Below are 16,737 nucleotides of genomic sequence, written 5' to 3'. Positions count from 1 at the left end.
GGCGTCGGTATGCTAGAAGGGGAGTATCGGGAACGGCCTGTTGGAGACGATCAGAAGTGTGTAAAATGTGGTGGTTATCACACAGGATTTTGCGGAGATGGGGTAGATTGGGATGGAAGGTGGTCACAATAAGCGGTATTCTGTCGGTAGTCTCCTTGTCACTTTTTGGTTTGAGAACTTCAGATCTGTGGAGAGAACGAACTTTGTTAATTGCCAGTTGGACTGCCCTGGCCCCGTGGCCCCTGGCACAGAGATGTTTCTGCAAATTCCTGGCATGGAAGGACAAATCAGGGTCCTCGGAGCAGATACGGCGAAGTCTGAGGGCTTGACTGTAAGCTATATGCAGTGACGGGGGTGGCAGCTGGATGAGTGGAGGTACTGGTGGGTAGCTGTGGGTTTAGAGTATAGGGTAGTGGTGATACCGTTAGACTTTTTCTGGACTGTGACATCAAGGAAGTGGGTTTCCTGTTCGGAGAAATCAGAAGTGAATTTGATGGTCCTGTGGAAGGAATTGATGTGGTCAATGAATGTATGGAGGCTATCTTCATCCCTGGTCCAGATGAAGAAAATGTCGTCTATGTAACGCCACCAAATCCATGGGCGACAGGGGGCCGAATCTAACATCTGCTGTTCCAGCTTGGTCATGAAGAGACAGGCGAATGAAGGAGCCATCCGGGTGCCCATTGCTGTACCGAATATCTTTAGGTAGTGCTTGCCCATGAATGTGAATTTGTTTTTTGTTAGTACATGAGACATCAGAGATTTGATATCGGATATGGGGGGACTGGAATGGCCACTGGCGGCCAAGGCTTCACATGATGCTTGGATACCTTCGTCGTGGGGAATGCTGGTGTACAGTGAAGAAACATCGAAAGTGCCGATGATCGCAGTCTCGGGTATCTTTTTTCTTTTCTTTTGTTACATGTATATTGATTCGATGATTGTAAACCTTTGAAAATCAATAAAACATATATTTAAAAAAAAAAAAATAATAAAACAAACCCTCATTTCATATTTGTTAAAATTTTGACTTCCTCTCTCATAGACTTGTGTACATTATGGGTGCATATGTTTTAGAATAAGTAACCCCTTATTCAATATGGTGGAACTTTTTTTCAAGGCTGTCTTTAGCAATGTCATTTGGCAGTAATATTCATCAACCTTTTTTTTCTGTGGAAAATGAAATCGATTTGTTGGTTTATGGATGAGTGAGCACGCATAAAAGTGGGAAAATTTGTATTTTTAATGTCACAGACTCATTTTAAAGGGTAATACAGTGAATATTGGGGGCAAAATTCGGTTTCAAATGTGACTTTAATTTCTGTTGTTTTTATCATCCATCATTTCTATCACCACACACTTTCCGAACTTTAAACATTTTCATGGTTGAGCGAGCACATTCGAAAACTTAGGAATGAATACTCTTTATACTGCATAAATGTATTATTTTCCTAACAATATATCATGATCAGTTTAATATATGGACAAATCAGTGGTGGATCCAGAAGTTTAAAATGGGGAAGGGCCAGGGGCCTATAATCGGGGGAGCCACCAACATTCAAATCATGATCTACCAAGTTGTAGAGGATACTACCATAAACCCCTATGATGATACGTCACAATACAGGGGCCGCGGAACAGTTTTCAAAGTGGGGGGGGGGGGACTGAGCCAAAGGGGGGGGGGGGGGGCTGACCATGCCAAAAATCACAATCGTATGGTCATTTTTGTACATACTTTTGGAAAAAAGTGGGGGCTGAAGCCCCCCCCCCCCCGCTTCCGCGGCCCCTGCAATACATTGTGCTCACTCAACCATGAACATACGATATCAAAATTGTGTGTGGATTGGCTAAATGATGGATAGTAAAACAGCATAACACCATAAATTTCACCTCAAAACAACTTTTGCCCAACTTTGTGTTTGCACAATCTGAAAAACGACACTTGTGACTTTCAAAAATTGTCATTTTTAATTCAATCTTTAATTACTCATGCATGACTCAACCGATCAATCTAAAGTGTAGAAAACCACCTACGAAATATCATATCTCAAAATAATTCCGTTCAAAAGTTACAGCAATTTGATTTAGGGGGGACTTACTTTTTTGTTGTGTATATTCTAATTGTGGGATTGCAGGGAGGATTGAACACGTAGGTCCTAACAAGCAAAATACCCTTCATTTTTTGTTGATTTTAGGGCAAGTGCCATCCCCTGTTCATACATGTAGCTACACCACTGATCTTTTGTTCTAGGGAAAAGCTGGGTGTTGTATCGCATGTTTCACATGAAAGGATCTCAATGATCTAACTGCATGCCCTCAACCGTTCAATGCGATCGTAAAAGGGTCGGACGTACATTTGAAAGTGCCTGCTTTTGATATATTTGGTTAAAACAAAAGTTGAAAAAAACCTAACTTATTTTTGTAAAAACCTGACATAACGGTTTGGACAATATCCAACTTGGATTATTTTACAATTTGTTGCAAACTTGAGATTTTAATATAAGTACCAACAAGCAACTTCAATGCCTTCCCAAAAAGAAATAATTTTGTTCAGATTCATACATTTTTGTGTCTTAGCTTTCAAGTGATTCCTAATGTGTTCTGTTTGTAGGATTTTGAAATTTTTACCAAAGGTTTAGTAATTTTTTTAATATCCCATGTGTAAATAAAACATCATATTTGCTATCTTATTTATTATAGTAATTACCATCATTATTATTACTATCATCATTATTACTATTATATTGTCTGATTGTTACTATGATATCTGTCTGAAAGAAAGAAAAAAAAACGCCCGAAAGGTCTTTTCATGCGATTTATCCAATTTCTTTAATGGGGTGCTCGGAGGGGGGGGGGGGGTGGTGGTGGCATACAGAAGAGACATGGAAAGCCACCAATACCATTCATTTACAAATTTACGAACAATAACATAATTTTAAAAATTTTGAAAAGGGAGAGAAAAGGGCAAAAACAAGAAAGAAAAGACCTATTGCAAAGAGAACTAATCTTAACGTAAAAATGATGTCACATTCATGCTCATCATGCTCCTACCGACTCCATAGCTCCCTCTCACCCCGGCACCGTCCCCTGATTCGGTGTGTATACAGGCAACAATTGGATGTTGTTAGCCCAAAAGAGGAACAATGTGACTATTAACATTATAGCTGGAGCTACAAGGACTACACAGGGTGTTTCTAAAAAAAGTTAACCGAAGTTCATAGGTCAGCTATATCAAGAATACATGATTTATTCTTGTTATTTCTACTCTTAATAACCGATTAACTCATCAACTTTAATTTGACACCTTTCTAGCGAAGGGTACAAAACGTACTTTTTCCAAGTTTTGGGGTTTAATATACATGCACAAAACCTACTTTGTTTGTAAAGTTATGGTTTCATTAGAGTTCTCCCTTCAAATTTCATTGAAATTTTATCCCTTCTAATTTCTTTTGCGAGTGATTGTCACATATCTAGTGTGTAGTTGGAACTTTGGTTGAGCACATCCTTGGTCACCAAAAAGGGCACATATTTGTCATTAGAACGATGTTCTTCGTCACAATCCTGCAATGGTTAAAAGGGCAATGCAAGACATGCAACGTTGACAGAGGAGGTACTGTGAAAACGTTTAAGGTGTTGGTGCAAATGTAGGGTAGGGATGAATGTGTTCAACAGAGATTGAAGATAGGAAGTTGATATGTAAATGCCAGTCACTCACAAAAAGTTGACACAGCGCATAGCATTTCAATGAAATTTGAAGGGAAAACTCGGATGAAGCCAAAACCTATACTACGAAGCTGATTTCGTGCATGAACAATAATAACACCCGGAAACCTGGAAAAATAGGTTTTGTACCCCTTCGTCTTTGAAGGGTCACAACTCTATAACCACAATATGAAGACCCGAGCAAGGTGTCCTATGAAAATTGAGGAATTACTCAGTCACGTAAAATAGAAATCATAAGAATGAATCATGAATTCTTGATATAGCTGACCTTTGAACTTCGGTTACATTTGTTTTGAGACACACTGTATGTTTACAGGCTTTGGCAAAGAACGCTTTGTTAACCTGAATATACTGGGGAATTCCACGACCGGGGAATCCCCGAGTACTTTAGAGGCTTAGGCGTATATAGCATGGGTGTATATCGGTGTTCTTGGTTGGTGGTGACCTACAAATTTTTTGTTTTCTGTGAATGATGTTTTTCTTAGTTTAAGGAGGGAGGGGGGTTAAGTGGCTTTAAGAGTTTGAAAATTTTAGGGAGCAAGATATGGCATAAAGGGAGGACATTTCAAATAAAACCTACGACTACAAGCGAGTGGAGAGCGATCGAGCTAGCAAATTTTTATTTTTAATACGATCATCTACTTTTGTTATAGGTTTTGGCATTGTATTTAAAATATGTATTACATTGTACCCTTTTTACTTTTTTGAAAAAAAATGACTTGAAAATGAGCAATATGGAGGACGATTGTCGGTTATCGAGGCTATTTTCTTTAATTTATCTTTCTTTAGTATGTAGTTCTCCACTTCAGTTACATCATGAACGTGAAATAATAAAAACAATAAATGAAGTAATAATCAATGGAGTCTGACTGCGGCGTTAGCATATACATGTACATGATATAGGCGGCCGGATTTGGTGAGTTATCTTGTCCGTCGGGAGGGGGGGGGGGGGCGACTCTCTCCTTTAGGTTACTGTTTGAACCCGAGGGGCACTTCACCATCACCCCCCCCTTTCAGATGGGCCAAAAATCTTACAAAATCTCTGCCTTTGGTATTAGGTGGCTTGATCTGGCGATGGGGAGACATGATTTTCGACTGCGTGTAGTCGAAAATCTTTATACATTTATATATATATATAATGCTTCATTTTCTGTGTATTGTTGATTCGGGGACAAGTGCCCTTCCCAGGGGCCTGGGAACGATTTTTTTAAATTGGGGATGCTGACATGGGCTGAGATCTCTCCTCAAAGGTTGGGGAAAACAATTTCTTTTTAGATTTGTTCTTTTATATATATATATATATATATACACACACAACGGTCACCCTCACACACGCACGCACACACACCCTCACACGCATATATATAAGTTAGATGCCCGCCCCTTTTAGCTTTATTCTTATAAAAGAACATAGATACATACATGTAAACAAATATTGCGAGCGCGAAGCGCGAGCTATTTTTTTTAATGATTTCATATATTTTGTCCTGAATGTTGAACATTTTGAACAATGTTTGGACAAGATGTTTATTACCGTGTTTACACTTAATCGGCTTTTGAATCGGCTCGCGGTTCTGAACCGCGAGCCGATGCAGCATCGGCTTTTTCATAGCGTGTAAACGCGATTAACTTGCATCGGCTCGCGGTTCAGAACCGGCAATTTGCACCACCAAAGTAGTAGGTTCTGAACTGCGAGCCGATGCAGAATCGGCTTTTTTACTACGTGTAAAGAGAAAGCCGATTCTGCACCGGCAATTTCTGCGCATTTCATTATAAACTGTACCATTTTGACGTAATTGTAAGCGCACGGATCCAGCGTTGTCTTTATTATAACGTATATTGTTGGTGTGCGTATCATTTCAGGTCTTTGCATCGGCTCGCGGTTCTGAACCGTGAGCTGTAACAACGTGTAAACGCAAACCAAAAGCCGATTCTGCATCGGCTTTTGGTTCTGAACCAAAAGCCGATCAAGTGTAAACACAGTATATGTGACATAAAATTACTGCGCAGCGAGTGCGATCAGCGCGAGCACAATTTTTTTAGTTTTAGTATACGTTCTGGCCTGATCGAAAAGGGACCTGTTTTGTAAGGACTGTTTGCAGCCAGACCCATGAGGACGATACATATTTCAACAATCAAATAATGCGAGCGCGAAGCGCGAGCTGAAAATTTTTGTCATTCCAACCTGAAAACTGGACATTCTAAGCACCTTTTGTTATCATGAACAGGATAGGTATATAAATATACAATTGATGTGAGTGCGAAGCGCGAGCGGAAACAAAGTTGAGATTTCAGAACTAAAGATGGGAAATTCTAAAGGTTGGTAATTTCCTACCCCAAATTTTAGGGAGCAAGATATGGCATAAAGGGAGGACATTTCAAATAAAACCTACGACTACAAGCGAGTGGAGAGCGATCGAGCTAGCAAATTTTTATTTTTAATACGATCATCTACTTTTGTTATAGGTTTTGGCATTGTATTTAAAATATGTATTACATTGTACCCTTTTTACTTTTTTGAAAAAAAATGACTTGAAAATGAGCAATATGGAGGACGATTGTCGGTTATCGAGGCTATTTTCTTTAATTTATCTTTCTTTAGTATGTAGTTCTCCACTTCAGTTACATCATGAACGTGAAATAATAAAAACAATAAATGAAGTAATAATCAATGGAGTCTGACTGCGGCGTTAGCATATACATGTACATGATATAGGCGGCCTGATTTGGTGAGTTATCTTGTCCGTCGGGAGGGGGGGGGGGGCGACTCTCTCCTTTAGGTTACTGTTTGAACCCGAGGGGCACTTCAACATCACCCCCCCCCCTTTCAGATGGGCCAAAAATCTTACAAAATCTCTGCCTTTGGTATTAGGTGGCTTGATCTGGCGATGGGGAGACATGATTTTCGACTGCGTGTAGTCGAAAATCTTTATACATTTATATATATATATAATGCTTCATTTTCTGTGTATTGTTGATTCGGGGACAAGTGCCCTTCCCAGGGGCCTGGGAACGATTTTTTTAAATTGGGGATGCTGACATGGGCTGAGATCTCTCCTCAAAGGTTGGGGAAAACAATTTCTTTTTAGATTTGTTCTTTTATATATATATATATATATATATATACACACAACGGTCACCCTCACACACGCACGCACACACACCCTCACACGCATATATATAAGTTAGATGCCCGCCCCTTTTAGCTTTATTCTTATGAAAGAACATAGATACATACATGTAAACAAATATTGCGAGCGCGAAGCGCGAGCTATTTTTTTTAATGATTTCATATATTTTGTCCTGAATGTTGAACATTTTGAACAATGTTTGGACAAGATGTTTATTACCGTGTTTACACTTAATCGGCTTTTGAATCGGCTCGCGGTTCTGAACCGCGAGCCGATGCAGCATCGGCTTTTTCATAGCGTGTAAACGCGATTAACTTGCATCGGCTCGCGGTTCAGAACCGGCAATTTGCACCACCAAAGTAGTAGGTTCTGAACTGCGAGCCGATGCAGAATCGGCTTTTTTACTACGTGTAAAGAGAAAGCCGATTCTGCACCGGCAATTTCTGCGCATTTCATTATAAACTGTACCATTTTGACGTAATTGTAAGCGCACGGATCCAGCGTTGTCTTTATTATAACGTATATTGTTGGTGTGCGTATCATTTCAGGTCTTTGCATCGGCTCGCGGTTCTGAACCGTGAGCTGTAACAACGTGTAAACGCAAACCAAAAGCCGATTCTGCATCGGCTTTTGGTTCTGAACCAAAAGCCGATCAAGTGTAAACACAGTATATGTGACATAAAATTACTGCGCAGCGAGTGCGATCAGCGCGAGCACAATTTTTTTAGTTTTAGTATACGTTCTGGCCTGATCGAAAAGGGACCTGTTTTGTAAGGACTGTTTGCAGCCAGACCCATGAGGACGATACATATTTCAACAATCAAATAATGCGAGCGCGAAGCGCGAGCTGAACATTTTTGTCATTCCAACCTGAAAACTGGACATTCTAAGCACCTTTTGTTATCATGAACAGGATAGGTATATAAATATACAATTGATGTGAGTGCGAAGCGCGAGCGGAAACAAAGTTGAGATTTCAGAACTAAAGATGGGAAATTCTAAAGGTTGGTAATTTCCTACCCCAAATCGTAAAATGTGACATTTTGCGAAATGTCGCGTTTATGACAACTTAGTTGAAAAACAAGCCATTTCACAGGAGGTTTTTCATGCAGGAATCTGAAATGGCTCCCACATAATCCTGATATGTTCTTTTTTTCATGTGAAAGGGTTCAAAGTAGATATAAGACACATTTAAGGAGGTTTATAGGATAATTATTCCTCGAAATAGGCTGATAATCCATGTTTTTTGCATTTACATGAGAAACGTTTAGATTTCCGTGAAATTCCGTTGAATTCTATCATCATAATTTCGCCCGATGTCTAAGCTTTAAGTCGATACCAAATTTAGCTGCCCGTTTTTTATGTTAGAGCCGATTTTACTTGAGACATCACCCCCAAAACCTGTTAAAAAACGGTCATTTTTATACCGCGCAGTCATCGCAGCGCACCGTGTGGGGTGTACAATGCCGTTCATTTTTGCAATTTTGCACGGCGGGGACGATTCCCCTTCCATTCCATGAAATTCCGGGCATAATGTAAACAAAATGAAGGTTGATAACGCATAAAAGGGCTACCCAGCCCCAGTGGCGTAGCTACGGGGGGGCCTGGGGGGGCACGTGCCCCCCCTGAGATTTGGTGTGCCCCCCCAGGTGCCCCCCCAGAAAAAAATTGGCAGAGCAAAAAAAAAAGGAAAGAAAAAACGGAGAAAGAAGAAAAGAAAAAAGGAATAGAAGAAGAAAGACAGAAGAAAACAAAAAAGAAGAAGAAAATAAGAGGAGGAAGACGAGTGAATGAAATAATGTAATTAAAAAATAATCTTGTTATGTTACTATATAAAATGTTTGCTGGCGCTTCGCGCCAGAATTGCCTGTTCGATGAGATTCATATCTTGCTCAATAGGCTGATATGGAGCAAGTTTTGAAGTCAATATGCAAAACATATTTTAGCTCGGACATCCAGCTTTCATTATTTTTTTTTCATTTACAAATTTCAGTGCTCTGTAAAATGTCCGTTTTATGGTCGACATATATCAGCATTTTAAGCTCACGCTGCGTGGTCACATTGTTTGATTTGCGAAGTTCATAATGTCTACATGTACGTGTATTCCATAATATTCCATTAAACAAATGTATTCAGAATGCCCAGATTCTAGGTCTAAATCTACAACATCGCGCGATAGCCTGCATGTTCTTTATTTAAAATATACATGTACTTAAATTATCCAGTTTCACATCAGAATATCAATAATTGTCTGCTCACGCTTCACGATCGCATTATTAATGATACCTTATCGACTATATCCTATTTATGATTTACAAAATATGAATATAATGTCCCGCTTTTAGGTCTAAAATCTCAATTTTCTTCCTCTCGCGCTTCGCGCTCGCATCAATTGTTTAGTTACATACCTATCCCATTTATTAATACAAAAAGTGCTTAGAATGACAATTTTTTAGGTCGGAATATTAAAAAAAATTTGCTCGCGCTTCGCGCTCGCATTATTGAAATATATACCGTCTTCGTGGGTAACTGTAAGCAGTCCTTAACAGGTCCCTTTTCGATAAGCTAGAACAGATGATAAAAATTTCTGTTCGCGCTTGGCGTTCGCAGTAGCCATCTAGTTACATACGAATCTTGTTCAGGATCACACATAACATTGCCCAGAAAATTAGATTAAAAATACATGAAAGTTAAAAAAAAAATTTCTCGCGCTTCGCGCTCGCACTTTTTATCAGGCTTATGAGATTATTTCATGTTTATGTTGTTTTAAAAGAATAAAACTAAGAAGTGACTGATATAGGTGAAGATAATTTCGGGCCCCGTCCATTGTGACACATACACACACACACACACCGGAAAAATGGTCGGTGCCCCCCCTGAAAAAGCAAGGACCCCCCAGTGCCCCCCCGGGAGAAAAATCCTAGCTACGCCACTGCCCAGCCCTCTTCCTGAGATAAAAGTTACTTGTAGAATAATTTGAGCCAAAAACCCTCCTCATAGTAAAACATTCGTGATGTTATATACTCTGCATTTTTACCCAAGTCTACACAGCTTGATAAAGCACAGTTAATATTTTTCAGATTTTAAAGTATACTTAATGATCATTTTGATGCCATAACATTATTTTCAGGATCTCACACACACCTTTTAGGCATGTGAGAACCATATACCAACATTCACTCTGGTCAATCTTAAAGTAACACATAACACAAAGTTTATATACTGCACATTGTTTAGCGTAATTTTTCTTTTCACAGATAGGTTTTAAGTAGCCAATCAAAATTTGGTATCAAAATGACGTTATATGGGCTTTAAATTATGTTCAGTCGATTCTACGCCCAAAATTACCCTTAATCAACATATTAAAGTAAAAATATAACACGGAAGATAATTGTGGCGACTTCATATCATTCTGGCCCACTGTACGACGTTCGTTGGCTGCTGCTCAACTTTGTCAAGTGATGGAGACTTCGGTGCAAGGGCGAATATTATAGCGAGTGAATTCAAGAACTATTTCAAGCACTGGGTAGCCCCAGGGCCATGGCCCTTCCCCGTACATAAGTATCCATCCTTCGCCAATAGGGGGGGGGGTGGGCGGAATTTTTTTCCAGCCACATTTTCCCCGATCGGCCGCTCAAAGATGATTTTTGGTTTCTTTGAAGGGGTTATCCTAATAGTCACTTTTTAGCTTTATTCTTATTAATCAACATAACTATATAATATCATAAGCCTTATTTATATCATGCGAGCGCGAAGCGCGAGCTTAATGTTTTGGAAATCTTATGTATTTTTTCCTAAAATTTGAACATTCTGGGCAAAGTTTGTTATCCTGAAAAAGATGTGTATGCAGCTAAATAATTACTACGAACGCGAAGCGCGAGCAGAAATGAACTGATGGAAAAGGTCCCTTTTAAAGATTGCATGCAGTTAGTCATGAAGACGTTACATATTGTAATAATTAAATAATGCGAGCGCGAAGCGCGAGCTGAAATTTTTACCCGAAGAATGGAAATTCTAAGCACTTTTTGTAACTTAAACAGAATAGGTATATAACTAAACAATGAAAAGGTACCTGTTAAGGACTGCCACTTAGCCATGAAGACGTTGCATATTTCAACAATCAAATCATGCGAGCGCGAAGCGCGAGCTAAAGAAATTGACATTTCTACATAAAGAATGGAAAATTTTAATCAATTTTTATAATCGTGAACAAAATCTATATAACTAAACAATTGATGCGAGCGCGAAGCGCGAGCAGAAAATTTTTCATATTGTGATCTGAAACTGGAAAATGATAATGTCCTTAGGACTTGTCATCATATAAAAATGAAGCCTGTCTTCCTATTCCTATTGCTAAGCTCGAGATGAAACAAAAGGAACAAATTCAATTATTAAATTAATATCTTATTCATTAATGCCTAATGAGAGCGCGAAATCTGATGATATGATGGCCTGAAAACTGGACATTTCAATCACTTTTGTAATTATAACTAGGATGCATTCGTAAATGTATTATTAATCATCAATGCGAGTGCAAATTGCGAGCCTTTTTTATACACTGTCTTGAAAAGGGGATTTTAAGTAGTTTGTTGTATAATCAATATTGATACATACATAACTCGCCAATCAAAATGCGAGCGTGCAGCGCTACTAGCTGATACGTTTTGACAATCAGACCTGAAAAGGGATATTTGGAAAACTTTATGGAATACATGAAAATAATAGGAACCTGATAAATCAAAATTTGCGAGCGCGCAGCGCGAGCAGAAAATGTTAATATTCAGACCATAAAACTGACATTTCTACAGAGCACTTAAAAAAGTCAATTTGTAAATCACACAAAATGATGAAAGTTCGATTTCCGAGAAGAAATATGTTTTGTATATTATATATTTATATTTAAACTCCATATAGAACAAAATATGTAAATCACCTAAAATGCAATGCGAGCGCGAAAATGTTATTTAATGACATTTTCTTAATTATTTTCCAAGTCTTCCCCTCATCTTATTTTATTCACTTGTCTTCTTCCTCTTTTGTTTCCCCCATCTTTTTTTTTCCTCTCTCTTCCCTTCTTTTTCCCTTTCTTTCCCCTTTTTTTTCTTTGCTCCGCCAATGGGGGGGGGGGGGGGGCAGCCCCCCTGGATCCGCCTATGAGTACATTATTGATATTTTGTTATAGGAAAAAATGGGTCTTGTATCGCATTTTCAAAGGATCGTGATGACCTGACTGCATCCCCCAACCTTTCACTGCGTCATATTGAAATAAGAATGACTTTAGCTTGAGCTCCTTTCCTTCATGCTGTTGCCCAAGTTTGTTGTACTTGTGCCAAAGGCTTTTACTCCTGAGAATACATCAGATTAAAAGGAATATCGAGTGTACATAATTACTCGGCCAAACCATCTCCCGGATTACCCACTGTCTCTCTCTCTCTCTTCATCACTTGAAAAACATAAACTGAGGGATTTAATTCCTTTTCTCTTTAGCGTTGCCCCCATTTATTTAGGGGAAAAAATCTGTGAACTATTACTACTTTCTTACCACCTTGATAGCACTTGGCATTGTTATTCCACTGCATGTTCCAAAACCCAGCGAGGTGATCTCCTCTTGTAACATGTCAGCCAGGCTAGCCAGCAAATTTAACACTTCATAGGTTCTCATCATGCTCCTACCGTCTCTATAGCTGCTACTCTCCCTGGCAACGCCCCCTGAATTGAATAGGTACACAGTTAACGAGAGGATGTTATAAACCGTAATAGGAATCATGTGACTATTGATAATAGCAGCTGGAGCTCAAGGACTATATTTACAGGCTTTGACAAAGAACACTTTATTTAACCTGAATATAAGTACTGGGGAATTCCAGGACCGGGGAATCCCCGAGTACTTCAGAGGCTTAGGCGTACATAGCATGGGTGTCGATAGGTGTTCATGGTTGGTGGTGACCTACACACTCAGAGGCAAGACATTGCATTAAGGACAAACATAAAAGATAAAGGCTGCTAGCGAATGTAGAGCGACGAATATTTTTTTTCTATATTTTTTAATGCAAATATCTAGTTTTGTTATAGGTTTTGACATGGTATTTAAAAATATATATCCCATTTTACTTTTTCCCCTTCTTTTCTCATTCTTTCTTGGACATGATTTTTGGGGGGTTCATTGCCCCCCAAGTGGCCAAGCCCAACATCTGTACGCCAGTCGGAGGGTGGGGGAGTGGAACGGGGAAGCCATTTTCTCACAACTAGGTACTTTGTAAGGATGAGTTCAATAATGCAAGCGCAAATCGCCAGCTGAAATTTTTGAAAAATTACCTGAAAATGAGCAATTTTGAGGACTATTGTCGGTTTTCATGGTTATTTTCCTTTTATGCACTCTTTTGAATTCCCCTTTCTTTTGTATGTTCTCCACTTATTTTACATCATGAGCCTGAATAAATAAAAACATTACAAATTAAGTGATATTCAAACGGCTGGTCAAATAAACAGGGCACATCCTATATGCGGTTGGTTGCAGTAAGGGGTAAGTCATGTACGAAAACATAATAGATACATGTAGATCGACAAGTTGACACTGCCTGACGTTTAAAAAAGAAAGATGATTGGGACAGCCTTCCTGACTTTTCCAGGGGAGGTGGTAGAGGCTCTTGATTGCGGAAAAATGTCGGTACCGTAATTTCATAAGGCAGGTGAACGAATGAATATATCAATTTAATGAATGAATAAATAACTGATAATCAATTAGATTAAACTATTTATATAAATGAAGAAGACATACCTGTACATGTAGTATGCCTATTCTATCTCGTTCTCAAAGAAAGTGTCGCAAATTGCAAAATGAAAACATTGGTTGCTAGGTGCGTAAAGTTGCCCAAATTGCTCGCAAACACATGGAAATTCTTCACTAATCTAAAGTGACAAAGGAAATATATACAACCCCCCTATTAAATGCATTTAGACGATGCCGCTTCATTCAAGACTTAGTACGTTAGTTTATTAGGAATTGACAGGGTGTGATATGAAATGATTTCCTAACTACAATTTGTCTATTAGACAAGACCAATATGTGGAGAACTTGAGTTCAAGGAGCATTTTGGGGTAAAAGTTGGCAACCGGTCTATTTCACCTAATTTGAATAGGCTGAATCTGATAAGACCGGTTCCCAAACCAATTTTTCATGTTTTGACAACCTAATTTGCATAAACAAAATGGCTGCCAAATGACAATTTCTAATCTTATTTTTACAATATTCTTTTATAATATTCGCTTTCACTGATATGGATACTGCAAAATCCTGCATACTTAACATGAACCATTTGGGAAAACTTGTTATTTCTGTTTGCGGCTAATTAATTATGCAAATTTATGCATATTTTGCAATATTATGCTATAATTTGATAATTACACCTAAAATGTTTATTATTTTGGGTACAAATAGCATTTGTATCATTATGATAATTGTTTGGCCCTTAAATATAATACTCAAGTCAATTTTTGTATGTATTTTATTGTTCTTTGATATTTCTTTTGTGTTCTTGTATTTTCTGCCATTTGCTTTGTATATGTTTGATATGAAATCTTTAAAAAAACTAATATCAATGACAGACAAATATCAAGCTTCAATGATTGAATCATTTGATAAACTTCTTTTGCCATAACTGTTAATTGTACTCAGCAACAAATACACACACATGCTCCCACACCCACACCTGTACATAGAAAGTAATATACTTGCAAGGTATAGTAGACATGCCCAATATGAAAACATTGATGCTGATCCTATAATCAAGACAATTACCAAATTCAATGAACCCGTAAGAAAAGAAGAGTTTAGAAGTTGGAAAACCTGTAATCATGCTGAACTTAAATTTCTTGAAATAGATATATTAAAATGTTTTATAACAGATCAAATAATCAATTAAACGTATAATTTACGCAGTGTAGTTTATCAATCGGATATAAGTATCAGTACATTGTTATTATCCTTGTAGCAAAATTATGTCTTTGATTCAGCTCCATCAGAACTGCAATCACGGCAGTTAACCAAAGAACAATTTGTAATAAATGCAAAGGGTCTGTATTACTGGATCACTTACTAGTTTTTTTTGGTCATTACCAATTTATTTATTTATTTGGCAACGATACATTTCCCCAAGTCAACCATCAAAGTGATAACTGAAAACCACAGCTTTTATCTAGTCCTTGCCTTGGAAGATTCTTTGACGAACGATACTGAATACAGAAGAGGAAATTATAAAAACATGGGGCTAAACACAAATTAGCTCCATGGTTAAAACATGGGCAGAACAGGGTTTCCAGCCCAGTCACTACCCAATGCAGAACAAATTTTCAGTGTGTTCTATGGTTAAAAAGTGCTAGAGATGCCTGTTGAAGATAAATCAGCATGGAAACAGTTGCAGAAGTCCAGTCTAGAGGTTATCCGGTCAAGGATGATATTTTCTGCACCACCTCAACAATGTCTGATCTCAGCAATTCTGTGGAGCAGGTAATATGCAGATTGGTAGACATGTGATGTGTGTTTCTTCATGCTCATTGTTTTATCAAAGACTACGCCAAGAGATCTAGCCTTGCACACTGGAGATATATAGTTTCCTTGCCTATTAAGACTGGAGTTGTAGTCATAATTACGCATATATGGAGATGACAGAACAAGATACTTCGCTTTTTATTGTTAAGCTCCAGGAAGTTGACCTTCATCCAACATCGAATCCTCAATTGCAGCACCAACAATAGCAGCTGCACAAACCTCTGTATATTTACCTTTTGGATCAAAAGTGAGGTATACAGCTGGATGTCGTCAGCATAGAAGTGTATACCAAGACCATGTCGCCACATTACAGAGCCAAGAGGAGTGATGTATAGTTTGAAGAACAAGGGACAAGGACAGACTCCCAAGGAACTCTGTATTAAAGGGTAGTCACAGGAGACTGCATGCAAGTGATGAATACATCTTCATACAGCTATGTTGGCAAGGTAAGAGGAAACCTGCCATTGGAGTGCAGAATCATCAATTCCAAAACAGACTGTCAGTCTCCCAAGAGAATGACATGTCCACTGGTATCAAAACCGGTTGACAAGTCAAACATAACTGAGGCAACTGCTTTTCTCATAGAAAGAGAAATCCTGGCTCTAAAATCGAAGAAATTCTCGACCTAGACTTTGATGGTGTTATCTCAGACTCGCATGTAGCCTATCAGAGCTGGGTGAGCTATTGGATGCTGTTGGGTTTAAAACCGATCAAAATAAGTGGATTAATAATCACCTACAGGAGCGCCAAACATGCCAGGAACCGACCATCCTCAGAAAGATATCTTCGTTATCAATTTGAAATAGTCCATCTTATGAAGATATGAAGATGTGTGAATATTAGTAGTTCGATAAATGGCCTAGAAGACATTACACAATTCACTGCGGTATTGAGAATGTGCACTCCGAGCATTTTAACACCTGAAACAAGATCTGGTTAGACAGCAGATTCTCTCTCAAGACAAAAGTTAAGGTTTCTCCAGGATCTGTGACATGAGAATCGGACATATCTCAAGAACACAAACACGATTACTTCGATACGAACTGCCTCCGCAGAATACTTGTACTAAACTGGTTTGATTTCAACAATTAGAGATGACTTTTATAATATGAGGCTGCCCTATCAATCAAGCTATCCAATGGAACACCAAATCGATGATGACTGACATTGATCATTCAACACCCCGAAAATAAAGGTGTATATCAAGCTGGGGGAGGCTGGATGCCTCTAAGTTGGATGAAGTGGCAATCCTTGATAGGACAGGTGCAGTACTGCATTGGAAAATATATATTATGGAGATGCACATGTAATCCGTTAATGAAGTCCAATTAAAAA

Source organism: Lytechinus pictus, chromosome 4, assembly GCF_037042905.1.
Source record: "Lytechinus pictus isolate F3 Inbred chromosome 4, Lp3.0, whole genome shotgun sequence".
Taxonomy (NCBI): domain Eukaryota; kingdom Metazoa; phylum Echinodermata; class Echinoidea; order Temnopleuroida; family Toxopneustidae; genus Lytechinus; species Lytechinus pictus.
This window is presented reverse-complemented; position numbering follows the sequence as displayed.